The following is a 19654-nucleotide window of genomic DNA, read 5'->3' as shown; positions in this document are numbered from 1 at the left end:
CTTACTTGGAAACAACAACGAAGATTTTCCCAATCTCGCGCGTGTACGTTTGAACAAAAGATGGCGGCATTTCAAACAAAGACTTATGGGTAGTCAATTAGGTTGCTTTTTTCATTTCTATTGTTAACATGCCAATAGTCGCTTACCCTTCATAAGCTTGGAAAAACACTGATAACTGCAATATGTGTTTATGTAAATTGTTTGTTTTTACAATGTCCGTCACATCTCGCGACGCCTCATTCATTCCAAATCAAGCGCTTCCGGTTTCGGGACAACAATTTTAGTATGTGGTCTGACTGCAGCACATGCTACCTCGACCGTGACGGACCCAGGGACTGGGCAGCTGTCAACCATGGTAGAATTTCCTCAACCTAAAGAATGAAACAATAAGAACAGTGGATGTATTTCCCGTAATAAAGTACTCCAGCAGTCAGTATAAGCTTTTTTCAGATTTTCCGATGCGTTGATCGTATATGACCGATCAATTTGATCCTATTTCTGTGTATTTCTTTAAAACTATTACCTGATATTTAATCATATCAAGAACAATGTGATGGTTGATGACCTATTATTTTAAAACCACACAGCGTAGTTCCCTAAGATTCTGTAGGCAATTAATATTGCATGCAATGCAAACGATTTTACCCGTTTATTTGTCATCATTCACTTGATGGTCATCTAAGTGAACTACATGTTATGTAATATATGCAGCAAAAAGGAATTATCAACTGAGTTAAAAACTGAAACACAGATGAAAGAAAAGAGTTAACCGATAACACGCTTAATTGATTTTATTACTTTTATCTTGCACGACGTCTTTTGTCAAAAGGCCCGTCAAAAGATAGTCTTTATGTTTGTAGAGTTACTAACGTATACTGAAAAGGTTTAGTATTTGTGATGTTTGTAACAACAATATGGGCGACACAAAGGGATTTTCAGGTTGACCGCGCTTGGAGAACAATGGACATAATCTGTGATGATAGGCATGCAGGTAACACTAAATTGCCAAGTTGAAAACAAAATAAATTGTACAACGAAGTGATATCCGTAGAAAATACCAGATGTCAGATAATATTTTTGCATATTCATGACATGGCAACAACAATAAAATCCATTAAAATGACATCTTGGGACAAATTATTTTAATCATCATAATGATAAACAATTTCATAATACATGTACATAGTACACATCCAGTCCTACACTGCAGTTTCATTAAGTATGAAACTGTTTCTGCGAACGCAAGTACATTTATTCTTCCTGTTGACAAATCATCAGTGGTATTGTAAAAATATATTTATCTTACATGTTGTATTCATTGTCACAGCGGATATTTATAAATTATACCTTTATATCATTGTTGACACGTTCGTGGTTACGTATGTCAGGATGTTTGGTGACTATATCATCGACAGTGGAGACAGCTGAGACTCTACAACATACCCAGGACATCCAAGATGTACCATCCATACATACAGCCTCATGAAGTCGGAATGAACTTTTACTTTACATGTAACTGCTGTTTTGCCATAATAAAAGTGATGACCAGTATGGCCAGCATATTATGTACCAAAATTGATGAGTTGGTGCTTACTCATATCAATCAAAACAGAAGCTAAGTGAGTTCAATTTCATTGATTTTCATCATGTAAGTGAACAAGGGGTGAGTTCGTGTCACCTATTTCCCTAGGTATTTCAGAAAGCTAATCCTTAAAACAACATGCACCGTTTTAAAGAATTGTGACATTATGTAAAAACTTGTCAGGTAGGTATTATCTTTGGTGTCCAGTGAAACCCGGTCACGTGACATGGAACAGTTTTTGGGGCAGCTGCCGATGAATGGCATATCGTTCCATTATGTGGATACTGATGGATACTTTCTCGAACAAGGTAATAGCCCATTAGTTTTTGTTATAACGTTAGTTGGTTTTAAGTTTGATATCTGTATTTTGTTTTCATTTTCTTGTGGCATTCAACAAAATTATTCCACAAACAACATTGTTCATGTGGAGTTATAAGCCCCCACCTCTCCTCTTCTGACAATCCAGGGCGTACCCAACAAGATCTCTTTAGTTTTTCAGGTCGTAAACTGATTCCTTTATATTTTAGGCAATTTATGACATATCTAGAAAGCCATTTAATAAATTTATGAGGTTCCAAAGTGCTTATAAATATGATAATGGATCAATAATGATAATGCTATAATTAAAAAAGGCAAAACGTTCATTGACTTCATTTTCTTTCAATCCCAACATTTTTCACCACTGGCAGATGACGTTAAACTTAAACATATTTTATATCTATAAGTCTACTGTGGGAATTTGTTGAAGCCTGTATTATGTTCTTTTATTGGACATTTACGAAATTATTGTCCTTTTAGTACAGATATGTGTAATGTGCATAACCACTCCCAGTTAGTTGTGTTAGTATGTATCACTTTGAGAAAAACAAATGAAAAACCAATGGGTAACTGAAACCTAATGGAGCCTTACCGGTTCTTCAGTAATTTAAAAGTTTAAGGCATCTGTGAGTGTACCTAACAAATCGTTAAGGAGACAAAGTAGAATCTTAAGTTTCCGTAATATGGTTTAACTTTTCCTGAAATTATTCTTCTTTCATGTGACAGCATCTTTTATTTGAATTCTGGTGTACAAAAAACACTGAGATCACTAAACTGAAACTTATATACATGGAATACATAGACAGTTTAGCGTAGGTTAATGTCGGTTATATGCTGTATATACTGGTATATATGGAGTAATTTCGTTCGTCTGTTTCATTGACGGTCCCATCAATGATGGTTTCCAGCTGCTTTATGCAATGGAAACTACCAATGATACTTTACTTTAAATTTCCGTTTCTGGAAACTAACTTTGTTGGTTTCCGGTAGTTTCCAATCGCTGAAACTAACCTTGGAAATTGAAATGTGTGCATTATATAAAATTTTTACCTGTCTTCGAAAGACAGTAAAATAACTAGTCTATCACAAATGTACACTAAAACATATAACCATAAACACTTTAACAGTACAGTATAAAAATGGGCTATTGCTTTTCCTCCCTGCATGGACCCAAGCTGGATACTGTATATAGAAATTATTTTACAAGTGTAACAGTAAATTAATATAGCCCCCAATGGAACAACACAAAGCTAAGTTTGCCATTTCATCTAAGCTGAAATCAACAGAATTGTTAGTTTCCGGGCACAGACACCTAGCTGAAACGGGATATAGCTAAAACGGCACCACGCCAAAACGGTACTAACCAAAACGGCACCAAATTGGCGAAAACGGAACCTTGACTTGGCGAAAACGGAACCATAAAATTTTAGCTCTAAATTAAATGTATAAATAAAACTTTACGTTAACTAAGTGCTCAACGATAATGATTTAAAATGGATACTTGCTGTTTAATGCAGTTATCAGTTTATTCTTGGTACTTAATGCACAGGTTACAAGTATAAACATGTTGATTATCAAAACATGTTATAAACACTAGTTAATGAACACGCCTCATGCATATTATTCCAAAGAAAACAAGCGGCGTCTTTGATGGGTTGACAATCTTCATTAAAACAACAACTCATGACTACTCTGTTACAACTCAATGTCATGATACTTGCTATATAAGACGTGGTTATTCATCAAAATGTACAAGCGACAATGGATGGGAGGTGCTTGACTAGCGAGAAGACTGTTCGCCGAAATCAACACGCTATCACTTGTGATGGATGCGGAGGATGGCACTGGCCTCAGCGTCCAGAGATACAGGGAGATTTGTTCAAGCGGCGAGGGCTACCCCTTCCTTTGCAGTAAATGTTCAAGGCCTACAGATACAATTGATGAACTCATTGAAGCGACAGGCATCAACCTAGAGATAAGTTTGCAGTCGGACCAGCCAGAGGACCAGTCAGTCGAAATGGAGCAGGGTCACGAGACCAGAGTCCCAGACCTGTCTGATATTAACATCTCTTCAGCTTACATTCCCGATGACCAAGATATCACACAAGAACGGTAATTTGAAAAAAATAGAGTGCTAACACTGAAGTACAATGTAATGTAATGTAACGACACCAGCTGCTCTCCAGGTGTACCATGGCGTGATGAACTGTTATTGATGTGATAAACTGATCTTGTTAAATAAAAACAAAAAAACTAGAGTAGTGTTTTGGTGTTTTTTTAATAATGTGGTTCCGTTTTCGCCAGAGAAAATTGGTTCCGTTTTCGCCAGAGTGGTTCCGTTTTCGCCAATTGGTTTTTGGTACCGTTTTGACGCGGTTCCGTTTTAGCCTGCACCCGCTGAAACCTACATTACCCAGTATCCAATAGGTTTCCGCAACAACGGAAACTAAGTCATTTTGCTATGAAGTATCCGTAAAACCTCCGACAATAACAGTATCCATAAACCTCCGACAACAACGGTATCCATAAACCTCCAACAACAACAGTATCCATAAAACCTTCAACAACAACAGTATCCGTAAAACCTCCAACAACAACAGTATCCATAAAACCTTCGACAAAATAATAGTATCCGTAACAACTCCATCAACAAACAGCCATCCATAAAACCTCCGTAAACAAAAACAGTATCCGTCCAAAACCTCCCAAAATAACAACAGTATCCGTAAACCTCCAACAATAACAGTATCCGTAAAACCTCCGACAACAACAGTATCCGTAAAACCTCCAACAACAACAACAGTATCCGTAAAACCCTCCAACAACAACAATAGTATCCGTAAAACCTCCAACAACAACAGTATCCATAAAACCTCCAACAACAACAGTATCCGTAAACCTCCAACAACAACAGTATCCGTAAAACCTAAACAAAACCTCCAACAACAACAGTATCCTCCAACAACAACAGTATCCGTAAAACCTCCACAACAAAAACAGTATCCGTAAAACCTCCAACAACAACAGTATCCGTATCCGTAAAACTATCCACAACAACAACAGTATCCGTAAAACCTCCAACAACAACAATAGTATCCGTAAAACCTCCGACAATAACAGTATCAAACCTCCAACAACAACGGTATCCGTAAAACCTCCGACAACAACAGTATCCATAAAACCTTCGACAACAACAGTATCCATAAAACCTCCGACAACAACAGTATCCGTAAAACCTCCAACAACAACAGTATCCGTAAAACCTCCAACAACAACAACGGTAACAGTATCCGTAAAACCTCCAACAACAACAGTATCCATAAAACCTCCAACAACAACAACAGTATCCGTAAAACCTCCAACAACAACAGTATCCATAAAACCTCCAACAACAACAGTATCCGTCCAAAACCTCCAACAACAACAGTATCCATAAAACCTTCGAACAACAACAGTATCCATAAAACCTTCTCCAACAACAACAGTATCCATAAACCTCCGACAACAACAGTATCCGTAAAACCTCCAACAACAACAACAGTATCCATAAAACCTCCGACAACAACAGTATCCGTAAACCTCCAACAAATAACAGTATCCATAAAACTCTTCATCCGTAAAACCTCCAACAAAACAGTATCCGTAAAACTCCAACAACAACAGTATCCGTAAAACCTCAAACAACAACAGTATCCGTAAAACCTCCGACAACAATAGTATCCATAAAACCTCAACAACAACAGTATCCGTAAAACCCTCCAACAACAACAGTATCCATAAAACCTCCGACAACAACAGTATCCGTAAAACCTCCAACAACAACATCCGTAAATCCGTAAAACCTCCGTAAAACAACAGTATCCCGTAAACCTCCAACAACAACAGTATCCAAAACCTCCACAACAACAGTATCCGTAAAACCTCCAACAACAACAGTATCCGTAAAACCTCCAACAACAACATTATCCGTAAACCTCCAACAACAACAGTATCCCTCCAAACCTCCGACAATAACAGTATCCATAAAACCTCAAACAACAACAGTATCCGTAAAACCTCCTCCAACAACAACAGTATCCATAAACCCTTCGACAACAACAGTATCCGTAAAACCTCCAACAACAACAGTATCCATAAAACCTCGGCCAATTCGACAAAAACCTTCAACAACAGTATCCGTAAAACCTCCAACAACAACAGTATCCATAAAACCTTCGACAAAAACAGTATCCGTAAAACCTCCAACAACAGCAGTATCCATAAAACCTTCCACAACAACAGTATCCGTAAAACCTCCAACAACAACAGTATCCGTAAAACCTCCGACAATAACAGTATCCATTAAACCTTCGACAACAACATTATCCCTAAAACCTCCAACAACAACAGTATCCGTAAAACCTCCAACAACAACAGTATCCCTAAAACCTCCAACAACAACATTGTCCGTAAAACCTCCAACAACAACAGTATCCGTAAAACCTCCAACAACAACAGTATCCGTAAAACCTCCCACAACAACAGTATCCGTAAAACCTCCAACAACAACAGTATCCGTAAAACCTCCAACAACAACAGTATCCGTAAAACCTCCAACAACAACATTATCCGTAAAACCTCCAACAACAGCAGTATCCATAAAACCTCCAACAACAACAGTATCCGTAAAACCTCCGACAATAACAGTATCCATAAAACCTTCGACAACAACATTATCCCTAAAACCTCCAACAACAACAGTATCCGTAAAACCTCCAACAACAACATTATCCGTAAAACCTCCAACAACAACAGTATCCGTAAAACCTCCGACAATAACAGTATCCATAAAACCTTCGACAACAACAGTATCCATAAAACCTCCAACAACAACAGTATCCATAAAACCTTCGACAACAACAGTATCCGTAAAACCTCCAACAACAACAGTATCCATAAAACCTTCGACAACAACAGTATCCGTAAAACCTCCGACAATAACAGTATCCGTAAAACCTCAAACAACAGTATCCGTAAAACCTCCAACAACAACAGTATCCGTAAAACCTCCAACAACAACAGTATCCATAAAACCTTCGACAACAACAGTATCCGTAAAACCTCCGACAATAACAGTATCCGTAAAGCCGTTTCCATGAAACGTTCATCAACAACAAGAACTGTGACCAAGGAACTATCAACAGTATGACTTATGCATGAACTAACTTTTCTGTCGAAAATTCAATGTAGACAGGCTGTTTCTTAATTCAGTATTCTATTGCCATTATTGTTTGAAGTTCGATGGACTCCCGAAAGACAAGGTGTGACAAAGGCCCCTTTCTGACACAAGAGCTATACATAATTTAGGTGATGAGTACCTTGTATTAATCTTATAGAAGTCATCAGATGAGTTCCTTGACTTTGATCTTTCAGCTATTGCATGTTTGGGATTGTACACAAAAAATACACGGATAAGGCAAAGATGTGTAAAGAACGGTTTTTAAAGGTTTTCAGGAAGTAAGTTTCCAAAATATGAACATGCGACGTATTTGCCCGGAGCTGTTGTTGTTGGACGTCAATACTGAATCTGGGAAACTTCATTTAGGCAAAACGGATATCATCCCAGTTGGCACCAATTGTTTCTTTGTCTGTTACTTCGGATTGACAAAACCAAGACAATGGCACTTGGCCAAGTAACTTATGCTTTAAATATAGTCTCATCAGGTATAGTTCAATGATGACCAAATAGACCATTCCTTGACACTGATTTAACAACCTGAACTAGATTTGTTTGTTTATTGTTTTACACCACATTCAGCATTTTGCAGCTCTGTGACGTCGGTCTGTAAATAATCGAGTCTGGACCAGACACTCTAGTGTCTGACATCATGCGCATGTAACTACACACTTGGGATACGATGAAATGTGTCAACCAAACTAGCGAGGCTAAGCACCCGATCCCGTTAGTCGCCTCTTGTAAGGATATGGGTTGCTGAAGATGAATTCTAACCCGGATCTTCAAGGATCACATGCCCCAGACACTGAAGACATCAGTGAAACCGAACCATCTACTTCACTGACTGAGATATTAACTTTCAGGGTGACAGAACAAAGCATCCACTAGAATATACGACGCGGGAATTACTTTAACTTTACAACAGACAACCTTTCCGTGATGTTGCATAAGACGTCGTTCTGTCTCTGATATTGGCAAAAAATTGTTGAATAAATGAAAATTATATATTTTCAAAATATGACTAGTACCTAAAAAGAAGGAAATGGAGCTCACTTAAAGACAGATATATGGACTTCTGGACATGTGGAGAATCTTTGATGTGGTACTACGTCAGCAAACCTGACAACGGGTATCCAGAAATTAGCGAAACGAAATCCACGTGTGGGAAGGATATGGTTTTGCGCCGCTTTATATGAGTATTCCAGCCATATCACGTCGAGGAAAACCCTCATCCCGTGTATCCACGAGATCCAAGTCGGTCGCTCAGTTCCGTCAGGAGGGTCGTAGTCGTGGTGTAGTGGACACACTAGTGGCCGGAGAGGGGAAGGCCTGGTTCGATCCCCAGCCGTGTCATACCAAAAGACGTTAAGATATGGTGTTTATTATTACCCTGCATGATCTTCTGCATTAAGGGAAGAAACCAAGGCCTGGTTGGCTTGGACTCAATATACTGGGTGGGATCTCCAAATGGAACTACGGTTTGGAATGTCCCAACTCAAGTGATAATGAAATTAGCAGTCGAGTCAGTTTCTGTTTTTATTACACTTATTCGGCCATAGAACTGTCATTTCAGACAAACGACATGTATTTCGTTAGTTTTAATGCTGTGAACACAATTTGAGTTATTTCATGGTTTGTTAGCTTTTTCAAAGAAACCCTGAAGTGATGCTTGCCTCGGACGTTTAGCACTGGTGAGACACACAACACAGGGGACCCAGAAATGTCATGTGTGAATCCTATATAAAAAGCCACGATCACAGATTCCTGGCACACACAAGGGACTTAACTCTGTTCAACTAAGTACAGCGTGGGGAACGAATGAGCCACCTGTCCTAGCCTCCATTTCTTTCCAGGGTGGTAGGGTAGCCTAATGGTCAAAGCATACGCTCGTCATGCCGAAAACACGGGTTCGATTCCTCACATGGGTAAAATATGTGAAATCCATTTCTGGTGTCCCCCGCCGTGATATTTTCTGAAATCATGCTAAAAGCGGCGCGAAACTTAACTCACTCGCTGCTTTTCCTTGATGAAATTGATAATACCGTTGATAATATTTCTAAAAAACATGATAAAAATAAATATTGAACGCATTAGTTGCGTTGATGAACAACGTCTGCACGCATTGACATAAGGCTTACAGAGACCTTCTATCATTCTATAATGTGTCTCGAGTAAAGGTCGATAGCATAACGGACGTCATCAACTGTACACTGTTTGACTGACAAGACCACCTGTAAGAAGTAATCTGCACTCTTTCATCCTCGATAAGCTTGTCTGATGACTCCTCTTGAGAGAGGAAGCCCAATTGTGCCATATTCACTTCCTCCCTTTAAGCACGGACACAAATAATTAACTGTATGTTTACAATCCGCAGCGTAGGAGCAAGGTAAAATGAATGTTTGGTTCCAGACATAACTAACACCGCTACCAGACGAAGAAGGCTTCATCGCTACTGGATGTCCTTCACGAATGGAACCCTTCTGGGGCGGGTTGACTGTAGGCGGAGTTAATTTAATTTGTCTGCCGTGATAAGAATTATTAGATGGCCAAAGTAGTCGAGGAGCTCCGCTTACTGCAGATCACATCAAAGGTATGTCTTGCTTGTTATTACGTTGTTCTCGGATGAACCAACCGTTGTTAGCAGCTTGTATTCTGGGCCAATTATTAAGGACTTAAGTAATAGCGTTGAAGCAAACGAATGTGGGTCAGTATGGCTTGTTTTTGTATTTTTCTATTTTCGGTGATTTCAGGTCTTGGAGCGACTTAAAAAACTGATTATTGAGGATCACAATATTTCATGAATCGAAAGGAATTTTGTTTGGACATAAAATGATGCTAAAAAGTGAATCAAATGGTTATGAGATACACAAGTTAGGGAAAGGCAAATTTAAAAGGCAAGAAAAGGGTCATAGAATCATATTGATATGAATGTTAGTTGGGATTAACATATCTTAGAGCTCTGTTTGTATAAAACGGAAGACATCAGTGAAACCGAACCATCTACTTCACTGACTGAGATATTAACTTTTAGGGTAGCATCCACTAAAATATATGACAAACAGATCTTAGAGCTCTGTTTGTATAAAAAGGTGGCGAAATGTATCGTTAAAACTCCTAACTTTGAAGGGGTATACATCACTTCAGATTTCATGAGAAAAGTTCCAAAGGCGTTAAGTTGTAATCCTTTCTAACTATTTCGGTTGACAGGTCAAACTACCAGACACTATCACAAGTGACATCCTGTTTTTATAAGGTTACGCTTGAGGACAACCAGAAGTCATCATAATTAAAATGGCAGCCCCAAAATCATTTCTATAACTATATGAATGTCTGTACTACAAACCGAATTTAATGTTTTCGATTTTGACGGCTATAATATTATGTCAACAGCACGTGTTCACGAACCACTATTACGACATGGTGATGACACCAGGTGTAAGCCAAAGGATGAACATACAGTGTATCCTGTCCCATCGGTGGTACCCTTCACAAATACACGCAAAGGCAAGTAAACTGTTCAACTTTAACAAACCCGGGGAATATATAGAGAATCTCACCCAAGTGTCTTCTGATATCAATTATATCAACACAAGTTGATAAAGTTACAAATATCCGAGGCTTGCCGAGGATATTTTTACTTTTATCAACGAGTGTTGATATATTTGATATCAGAAGACACGAGGGTGAGATTCTATTTATCATCCAAAATCACTTTTCATTAATTTTCAATTACAAATGTACATCTCTGAACATGGTACTGCCATTAGACTTGCAGTGCAGCGATGCCATAGCATTGTGACGTCATCAAGTACATGACGTCATAGCATTGTCAGGGCATTGTACAAAATCTACTGTCAAAAAGATATCTCCTAGGAGATATCGTTTGATCTCACACAAGCGATATCTCCTGTGGAACACAGTTTTGGATGATAAATACCCATTAACAAATTAGGGGAACCTGAACTTTCAAATTTAATAGGAAGAATAAGCGTAAACAAACTTTTCAAAGACAGACATCTCATGAACGCACCACCATTTCTCTTTATCACCGCCCCTAAAGACAACACATGGGATGCACGTGCACAACGCAGTAGCCCTATACACGTGCATGGGGTGTCATTCTTGATTTTGACGGTTTTCAAGACGGTCGATAAATCACTGTAAACCATTAATTTGTAAAATCATCTTGCATCACACAATTGTTAGTGTTTGTTTCTAGCCGGGCTTTTTTGTTTGAAAATGAAAATCGTACAGATGCAAATTTCACGTCATACACCAATCATCATTCAAGAGCGATTACTGTACAAATAACTATGGTCATAAGGAAATGTTAGTGGTGATGCGCTCGCAAAACATTCATTACTATCATATCAAAATCGATTGACCCCGATATAAAACCCAATTTTCTCCCTAGTTTAAGGTTGTACATCAGACATCAGTTTGGTCAGTTTGGTCATTTGGTCATTAATGCAAACGAGCATGTGAAAAGGTCCTCAACATATCTACTAACACCCATTGAAGGTAGTAATATTAATTAAAAACGATCTATTACCAACGAGGGCGAAAATACCGGGGTTCATGTTTTTCATACGATGCCCGAGGGCAAAATATCACTTTGTCATGGTGACATGACGTCATGAACAATGTTATGACGTCATGTTTCTTCTATGACGTTGCGTTCTAATGCAGCGACGGCGGGTAGCCAGCCTTTGTTTGAAAATAGATTTGGTTGTATTTTCCTCAATTTGACGACTAGAATAGAACATTATATTCGTGCCCATATTAACTATGTTTATGACACTCGTGTCTCATAGAAATATCCTCGATATATTCTTAGTTTCTTACATGATAACCATAGTCGTGTGAAGAAAATATTGTAAGTTAGCATGAGCCTATTAACGTTATGACTGTAAGCTATCTAAGAAAGCACCAATCTATAATTATGGTTCGAGAAGTAAAATTCAGTTATTACCGAAAGGTTTGGTGTGTGTTAATGCGGTTGACTTACAGTTGAATAGATCGCCATTTATCATCCAAATCTGTGTTCCACAGGATATATTGCCCTTATGTGAGAACAAACGATATCTCCTAGGAGATAACGCTTGTACAGTAGATTTTGCACAATGCCCTGACAATGCTATGACGTCATGAACTTGATGACGTCAAAATGCTATTAAATCGCTGCACTGCAAGTATAATGGCAGTACTGTGTTCAGAGATGTACATTTTTCATTGAAAACTAATGAAGAGTGATTTTGGATGATAACGAGAATCTCACCCTCGTGTCTTCTGATATCAAATATATCAATACTCGTCTTTATCAACTCGTGGTAATATATATTGATATCAAAAGACACTCGGGTGAGATTCTCTATTTCTAGACAATACGTACATGACACATATTTAAAGGAGATAAATACACAATGATATCTTACTATCAAACTGTCTGTCGATGTATTATTCACAACACATCCATCGTAAAAAAATGGGGCATCGAAAACAGCACCTTGATTCACCTACCTTAACTTAGCTCCTCACAGCGATCCTATCATCCAAACACAGCATAGCCAGACAGTGTACGGCTAAATCCGGAGCTTGATGACAGCTGATGACACCTGAAGAGAAATAGAAGCATCATAGAGACATACAAGACAGCGGGAACCAGTCGAAGCCCACCATTATGACGACCTACGACGTCTGAAATTGACCGACTGCGAACCAAATTAGGCTTGACAGGACTTATCTGAATATCAGAAAAAATAAAGGTCTTTTTCAGTTTCTTCAAATCGTGAGAGCCAAACTGTATGTTAGTTTTGTGTTTTATCAAATATTTATACTCGATTTCCTTTTAAAAATCATCGTTGTTTGTTCTTTAAATAAGTGCTTTAAATAACACTTAAATAGCGCAATACCACACATAGACCTGTCTCCTAAAGACTCTCTCAGTACAAACACGCCAATGTTATAATCTTCAGCTGTCATCTATTTGATTCGAGGACGGAATGGACGAGTATTAGAGGATCAAGATAGGGCAAGGAGACGAACTAGCCAGCTAACGGAATCCAGAAGGTCTTGATTCTCACGGCACATTCAGGATGAAGGAAGGCATGGCACAAGAGCGGTGCCTCACCTTGTAAGCCTTACTAAGATCCTTCTGTAAACATTTTCCTTTGTCAGTAATCAATTTCAAGCTGAAAGCAGCTTTGTTCGTCCCAACCGCCTTGGGAAGTATCATTGTCCGGTAAAACACACTGTGCCACTCGTTCCTTTGTAGTATGGTTGAGGTGTAAACGACATCAAAGTGCCACTCGTGTCATCGATAACACATTTACGTAGGAAGTAGATGTCTTCGATTTGATTGATTTAGGTAACGCTTATTGGCAGCTGGGGGACTTGAGGGAAACCGGGGGATGGGGACGGAGGGACTCTGCTACACTGAAGCCAGCATGTGTTCGGTACCGACAACCCTTGAAGGAAATTGATTACCATACATGTGTAATGGGTATCATCCGAAACGTAAGAACAACACATGTTGACTGATATGTACAAGCACTTGTGTGAAATGTACATTGTAATGGGTATCTCTTGAATGAAATGTATATCGGGTTTGATCATTGATTCTCAGAGACTCCCCCGTGACGTTCTATGATGATCTTACAAATATACCCCACCAACCTTGCCGCTTGAAAAGAGGACATGAAACAGATCGATCTCGATTCATTCGCCATACTTCAAACTTTATTCCAGCCTCACTCTACCAGTCTGGCGTGTATCAATATTTTGTTTTGTTTGATTCCCACTCAAGAAAATGGTGTGCTTCACCGCTGATCTTGCAATTAAAGAAGTCGATACGGGATATGTCGGTGGCCTTTGAAATATCTTTGATGAAATGTGAGATTGAAAAAACCTTATCGTTTGTCTTTTGTCTACAGAGGATGGAGTAAATACAACACATGTGGGAGGTCAGTTTTAGAACGATCATCACACTGTGGATCTCAACGTTCATTTTTGTAATTTAGTGTACACTTTCTTACTGATGTTTATCGAACATACGAGTATTACGAAATCTCACTTATGTCGAACTGAGAAGTCATTGATTTCCATTCAGTACAGAGATTGATTAATATATTGAATTTCTCTACCTATTCTGTATATTTTTCTTGACGATTATACGTCAATAATGTGCTCTTGAATTCGAGTCTGTTTCAATATGAACATTTGATGCTATAAATACCGCCAATGAACGTGTTTGCAAACACAAAGAGTAAATTCTTTGGTCGATTATGGTTTATGTCTACATCGTTGCATTAGCGTGAACACATGTTAAAAACGAAATTTCAAAACAGAAAATATTAGGGTCCGAGGCAACACTGTTCCGAGAGAGTTACCATAGTAACATACATTAGCGTGATTCAGATACCCATAGGTTAATTTTTACATTGAACGAAGACATTTTATCGAGAATATTCACAAAAAGGTTTCATTTAACACTTAGCGTCATCAGCACTGGTAATGTATTGGTTGAATGACGCCATTTAAAAAGGGTCATGACGTCATAAACAACTGATGACGCCATCTGTCGTTATTTGTCATAATGGGCTGATATTATTTTATATTGCTATGGACCGATGAGAAACAATGGAATCAGTAGAATAGACATTAACGCACCACCATGAAACACAAATGACAAGGATTAATGCTAATATTACTGAAAGTATTTGAAACATTCCCTCCCTGTGTCTATTATACAGCAATATATTACCCGAGTTTAGTTACCTAGAGATTATTGTTGAAGTCAATGTTTCGAACAAATAAATATACTTTACTTCAATTCGGATCCACACATATGACCCTAAATAAATTACATCACAGTATCCACTGGTTTCAATCCAGTTGGATAGCATAGTAGCTGAAGAGTTCTCACGTCACGCCGACGTCCTGGGTTAAACTCCTGACATGGGTATAGTGTGTGAAGCCAATATATCGGGTTCACATACGTTATATTGGCGGAAGGTTCCTACACATGCCGTAGTCACTCGTGTTGTCGACAATATTTAATAAAATACAACTGTTATGGTGAGAGTCGTCTTGGCGTGATTCAATCGGAATATATTCAGTCCAGTTGTTGCACGACCACCAAGGCCTGCCGCTAATTTCATGGTGCCCCACCGGTACTAATTCAATCGCTTATGGCTTTGAAAACAGCTGACGAGGATTTATGGAAATCTGGAACTCTTAACAAGGTGATATATGTTAATACTTGTGCTTTGAGATGTTCCAACAATTTTTTTTAATATGAAAAGACAAAGAATCGAGGATTTGTGGAATCCGGAATTCAGGCCAACGACCATTGTTTTGGCCACGCCTTTGGGCAAACTTCTACACAGCGAAGAGCAGTGCTTCAGACGATTTGACAACCGTGTTCTCTGTTGTAGACAAGGATTTGGTGGGGCATTCCGTGATCAAAACCAGCCATGTTCGCTTTAACTTTGTTCGTTCAGAATTCCTGTCAGTCACAGCCTTATAAGAGCCCTTATTACGTAACGTCGCACTGTTGTTTAACGATTTATTAACCACGTATTGACATGTAGTTGTCAGCTAGGTATGGCAACATTTTTTGTAGACCTGTCAAAGAGTATCTGTTTCTTATGCTGAAATTGTTCCTTTGTTCAATTTCCATTTAGGGAATTCTTCCAAAAGGACAAGTTTCACCAAGAAACTTTCTCAGCCAAACATTACAACTGGCAAAGTATGTTCCGGATGTAACTGACTCTGTGTAGAAGAAATCATAGCTGACAAACCCATAACTCAGGTTATGCATACTGTTTTCTATTTTCACTCTCAAGTCAGTGAGTTCTAAGTTTATCAGTAAACATGTCCTCAGCGGAGCGCAAGCAAATGATTTGTGTCGTCACATGATTGAACTGAGCAAAATTAACTTAATACATTTTGAAAAAGTTGAATAATCTTTGAACGCTAAAACAATAATATTCACAATGATGAGTTACATATATCACCTATAGCGGTGCTCATGTTAAAAGACCGCCTCTGTGGTGTAGTGGTTAGAGCGTCCGCCCGGAGAGCGGAAGGTCGCGGGTTCGATCCCCGACCGCGTCATACCAAAAGACGTTAAAATATAGTACGTGTTGGTCCCTGCTTGGCGCTCGGCGTTAATGGGTACAACAAGGACTGGTTGGGTCGGAGTCAGTATAATGTGTCTGAGTGTGGTATTCATACTTCACTGCGGCGTGGTATCTCAGTGGGCTAGCACTATAAAAAACAGCTTCAGTCTTGGCTAGTACAAGCAGCCGCACGTACACATACACACGCATGCATGTCGTCATATGAGCGAAATATTCTCAAGCACGACGTAAAACCTAATTTCACCTCACCTCACCTCACCTCACCTCACCTCACTTCACCTCACCTCACCTCAACCCATGTTAAAGTAGCCGACAGGGGTGTCTGATAATTAGTCCTTTAGAGTTTTGTCTTCATTAGTCTTTGGTTGGAATCCCAGATTCACATATGATTCCATGTTTGTCTGCGCCATACGATGGATTCCAACGAGGCAAATGTCTAACAAATGTTTTAAAAGACAAACTCTGACCAACGGGCAGCATTTGAGAATCATAATTATATGGAATCTGGGATTTTAACCAACGACCGATGTCTGTTGTCGTCAGTATTTGCCTGAGAAACATAACTCTTTTGCAGTTTGAAATGTTACGTCTTTGACTCACGTGGAAGTCAGTCTCTGCGGCTCAAGGTCTCTTTCACTGTGTGATCTTTACAATGTCTGGTACATGTTTCTTTACAACTTCTGGGGGCCTTACACTTCACCCTGGCCGGGTATACATGCGGTGACTGAGATACTGTTTGGAGTGATGTTAAACCAAACCCAGTCACTCACACCATTGGCATAATTATTGTATCAAAATTGTTAAAAAACATCTTTAAAACTTTAAATCAACATCAGATCATGGCTCGCCTTATTTGATAATAAGATGTTGATTTACAGCATACGTGGCCTATTGGATGGAGTTTGTTTGTTTGTTGTTTAACGCGACACTCCAATATTCCAGCTATATGGCGGCGGTCGGTAAATAGACCAGACAATCAAGTGATCAACTGTTTTACAACATGAACATCGCAGTTGAGAAAAGATGACATGTGTCAACCAAGTCAGCAAGCCTGACCACCCCATCCAGGTAGTCGCCTCTCACGACAAGCAAGAGTTGCTGAAGATCAATTCACGGGTCGGTTGATAGATAAAGATAGTACGTGAAGATCGGAGACTCACACATGCATAGAGACAAACCTACTCACACAAAACACACACACGCGTACACACCTCGCTGTATAAAGGCGATCATTTTGAAGACTTGAAAACTTGACAGGGTACAAGATATCAGACACACACATCACACACCTAGGGCGTGGCTTGAATAATATCAGTACAAGCAGAAACACACACACACACACACAAACACACACACACATATGCAAGTAAGCAAGTCGCTACTTAAGAGCGGTAATCTGAAACACGGATAGCCTCATCACGCCTAGAAGTGGCGTTAAACCCAATTCACTCACTCACTCTGGCTACCACAATCTGACACACATCTTCAAGAGGGTCGCTGTCACGCTGTCGGCGCGAACACCGCCAGGAACGGCATTACCTACAAACAGTGATCTAGGCCGATCCGCTTACAGTAAGAGCCTTACGCTTCTTCATTATCCTCAGCAACACACAACGACGCCCTTCTCCATCACAGGGAACATCGTGCACGACACACCGCCGTTAGCTACAGAAGACAGAACCTGGCGGTTTAGCGTTATCCGATTGGAGGATATTGTGATGACATCGATAGCTAATGTTTTCCGATTGTTATATAGACACTGTTGTAGGGTGTACTGCTTTTGATGAACTGGTTCATTGTATACTAGCATTCCAGGGAAGACAATCAGTTTTGGGAATGGGCTGGGATGGTTTTGGGGGAAGGTGAGGATTTGAGATTGGGAGATGATGATGATGGTGAGTGGGTTATGGATTGAGGGATGGGGCGATTCAGATGATAAGGGTTGGGTGGGACGTGGTGGGGGTGTTAAATGATGGTGAGTGGGATGGGGTGGGATGGGGTGAAATTGGGAGTGATGAGGGTGGGTGTGGTGACGGTCGGTGGGATGAGATAGAGGGAGTGATTGTGTAGCAATCGGGGTGGTAGGGGGTGAGATGAGGGGGAGGTCGTGAAGGTGGGTGGGGTGAGAGTGAGGATGAGGGTGAGATGACGGCAGATTGGGGGCATGATGGTGGGTGGGCTGGGAGGAGTGAGTGAGTGAGTTTAGTTTTACGCCGCACTCATTAATATTCCAGCTGTATGGCAGCGGTCTGTAAATAATCGAGTCTGGACCAAACAATCCAGTGATCAACAGTATGTGCATCGATCTGCGCAATTGGGAACCGATGTCATGTGACAACTAAGTCAGCGAGTCTGACCACCCGATCCCGTTAGTCGCCTCTTACGACAAGCATGGGTTACTGAAGGTCAATTCTAACCTGGACCTTCACGTTTAGGCTGGGAGGATTGTGATTAGGTGAGATGGGAATGTTCTCTCTGGCGTAGGGAAGAATATACGTTTTGACGTGCACTTGAGAAACCTAGCATTGTTTTAAATACAGAAAGCTCTTGTAAAAATCTTTCAAGGGTTCATGAAGGCAGAATGAAAAAAAAAAATTCAATTTTCTGGGACAAATCTCACACCTCTAAAATTGAACACAGTATACGTAGTTCCAGTATAATGAATCAGACAGTTTAGTTTAACGGTATTTCGCTTATATCACGGCGTGTACGCTAAATGGGGGAGGAAACCCCGAAGTAATGCAGGACTGGTCTTGTAGTGGGCAGCTGTAATAACGATGTGGAATGATTGTGATTATTGAGGTAAATGTATTTCAAAATCACAAATTGAATGTTTGCGGATTTTAATGTTAGAAGTAGGACATTGTTTTAAATACATATAAGCAAAAATTAAAGTCTAACGTTTGATGTTTTTTTCAGTATAAAACATACCAAATATCTCTACATTCTCTTGTGCCAATATGTATGTTCTTTTATTATATAAATATACCCATGTAAACTTAGGATAGCAATGCAGGGGTACTGCTCTTCAGAATACAATTTTAATTACGTCTTCTTGTGGGCAGCTGTAATAATTATGTGGAATGATTGTGATTGTTAAGGAATATTTATTTTAAAATCACAAATTGAATATTTTTTGCATATTTTTTACTTTAGAAGTATTACGTTGTTTTAAATACATGTAAGCAAGAATCAAAGTCTAACGCTTGATATTTTGCAGCATAAAACATACCAAATATCTCTACATCTCTACCAATAAGTATGTTTCTTTTATCATATACCCATGTAAATTCAGGATAGCAATACAGGGGTGCAATACGGATGACGTGGTCAAATTCCGTATTGTACCCCAGATTCAGTATTGAACCCCTGCCGGTTCTACTGATTTGTTTTATT

General features: G+C 39.4%; 1 protein-coding gene across 2 annotated transcripts in view; it reads right to left on the bottom strand.

The window, feature by feature from the left end:
- Nucleotides 1-19654, bottom strand: part of LOC124283857 (potassium voltage-gated channel subfamily H member 7-like) — a 277214-nt gene that overhangs the window by 181156 nt on the left and 76404 nt on the right. For both annotated transcript variants that reach the window (XM_046719882.1, XM_046719881.1), the window contains exon 2: nucleotides 12636-12730. The gene's annotated coding sequence lies outside the window, so the exon portion shown is untranslated. The remainder of the gene's footprint in view (nucleotides 1-12635; nucleotides 12731-19654) is intronic.

Source organism: Haliotis rubra, unplaced genomic scaffold, assembly GCF_003918875.1.
Source record: "Haliotis rubra isolate DU_JTF1 unplaced genomic scaffold, ASM391887v1 Scf323, whole genome shotgun sequence".
Classification (NCBI taxonomy): Eukaryota; Metazoa; Mollusca; class Gastropoda; order Lepetellida; family Haliotidae; genus Haliotis; species Haliotis rubra.
Note: the sequence above shows the minus strand (reverse complement) of the source record. Positions and strands in the feature narration are given on the sequence as shown.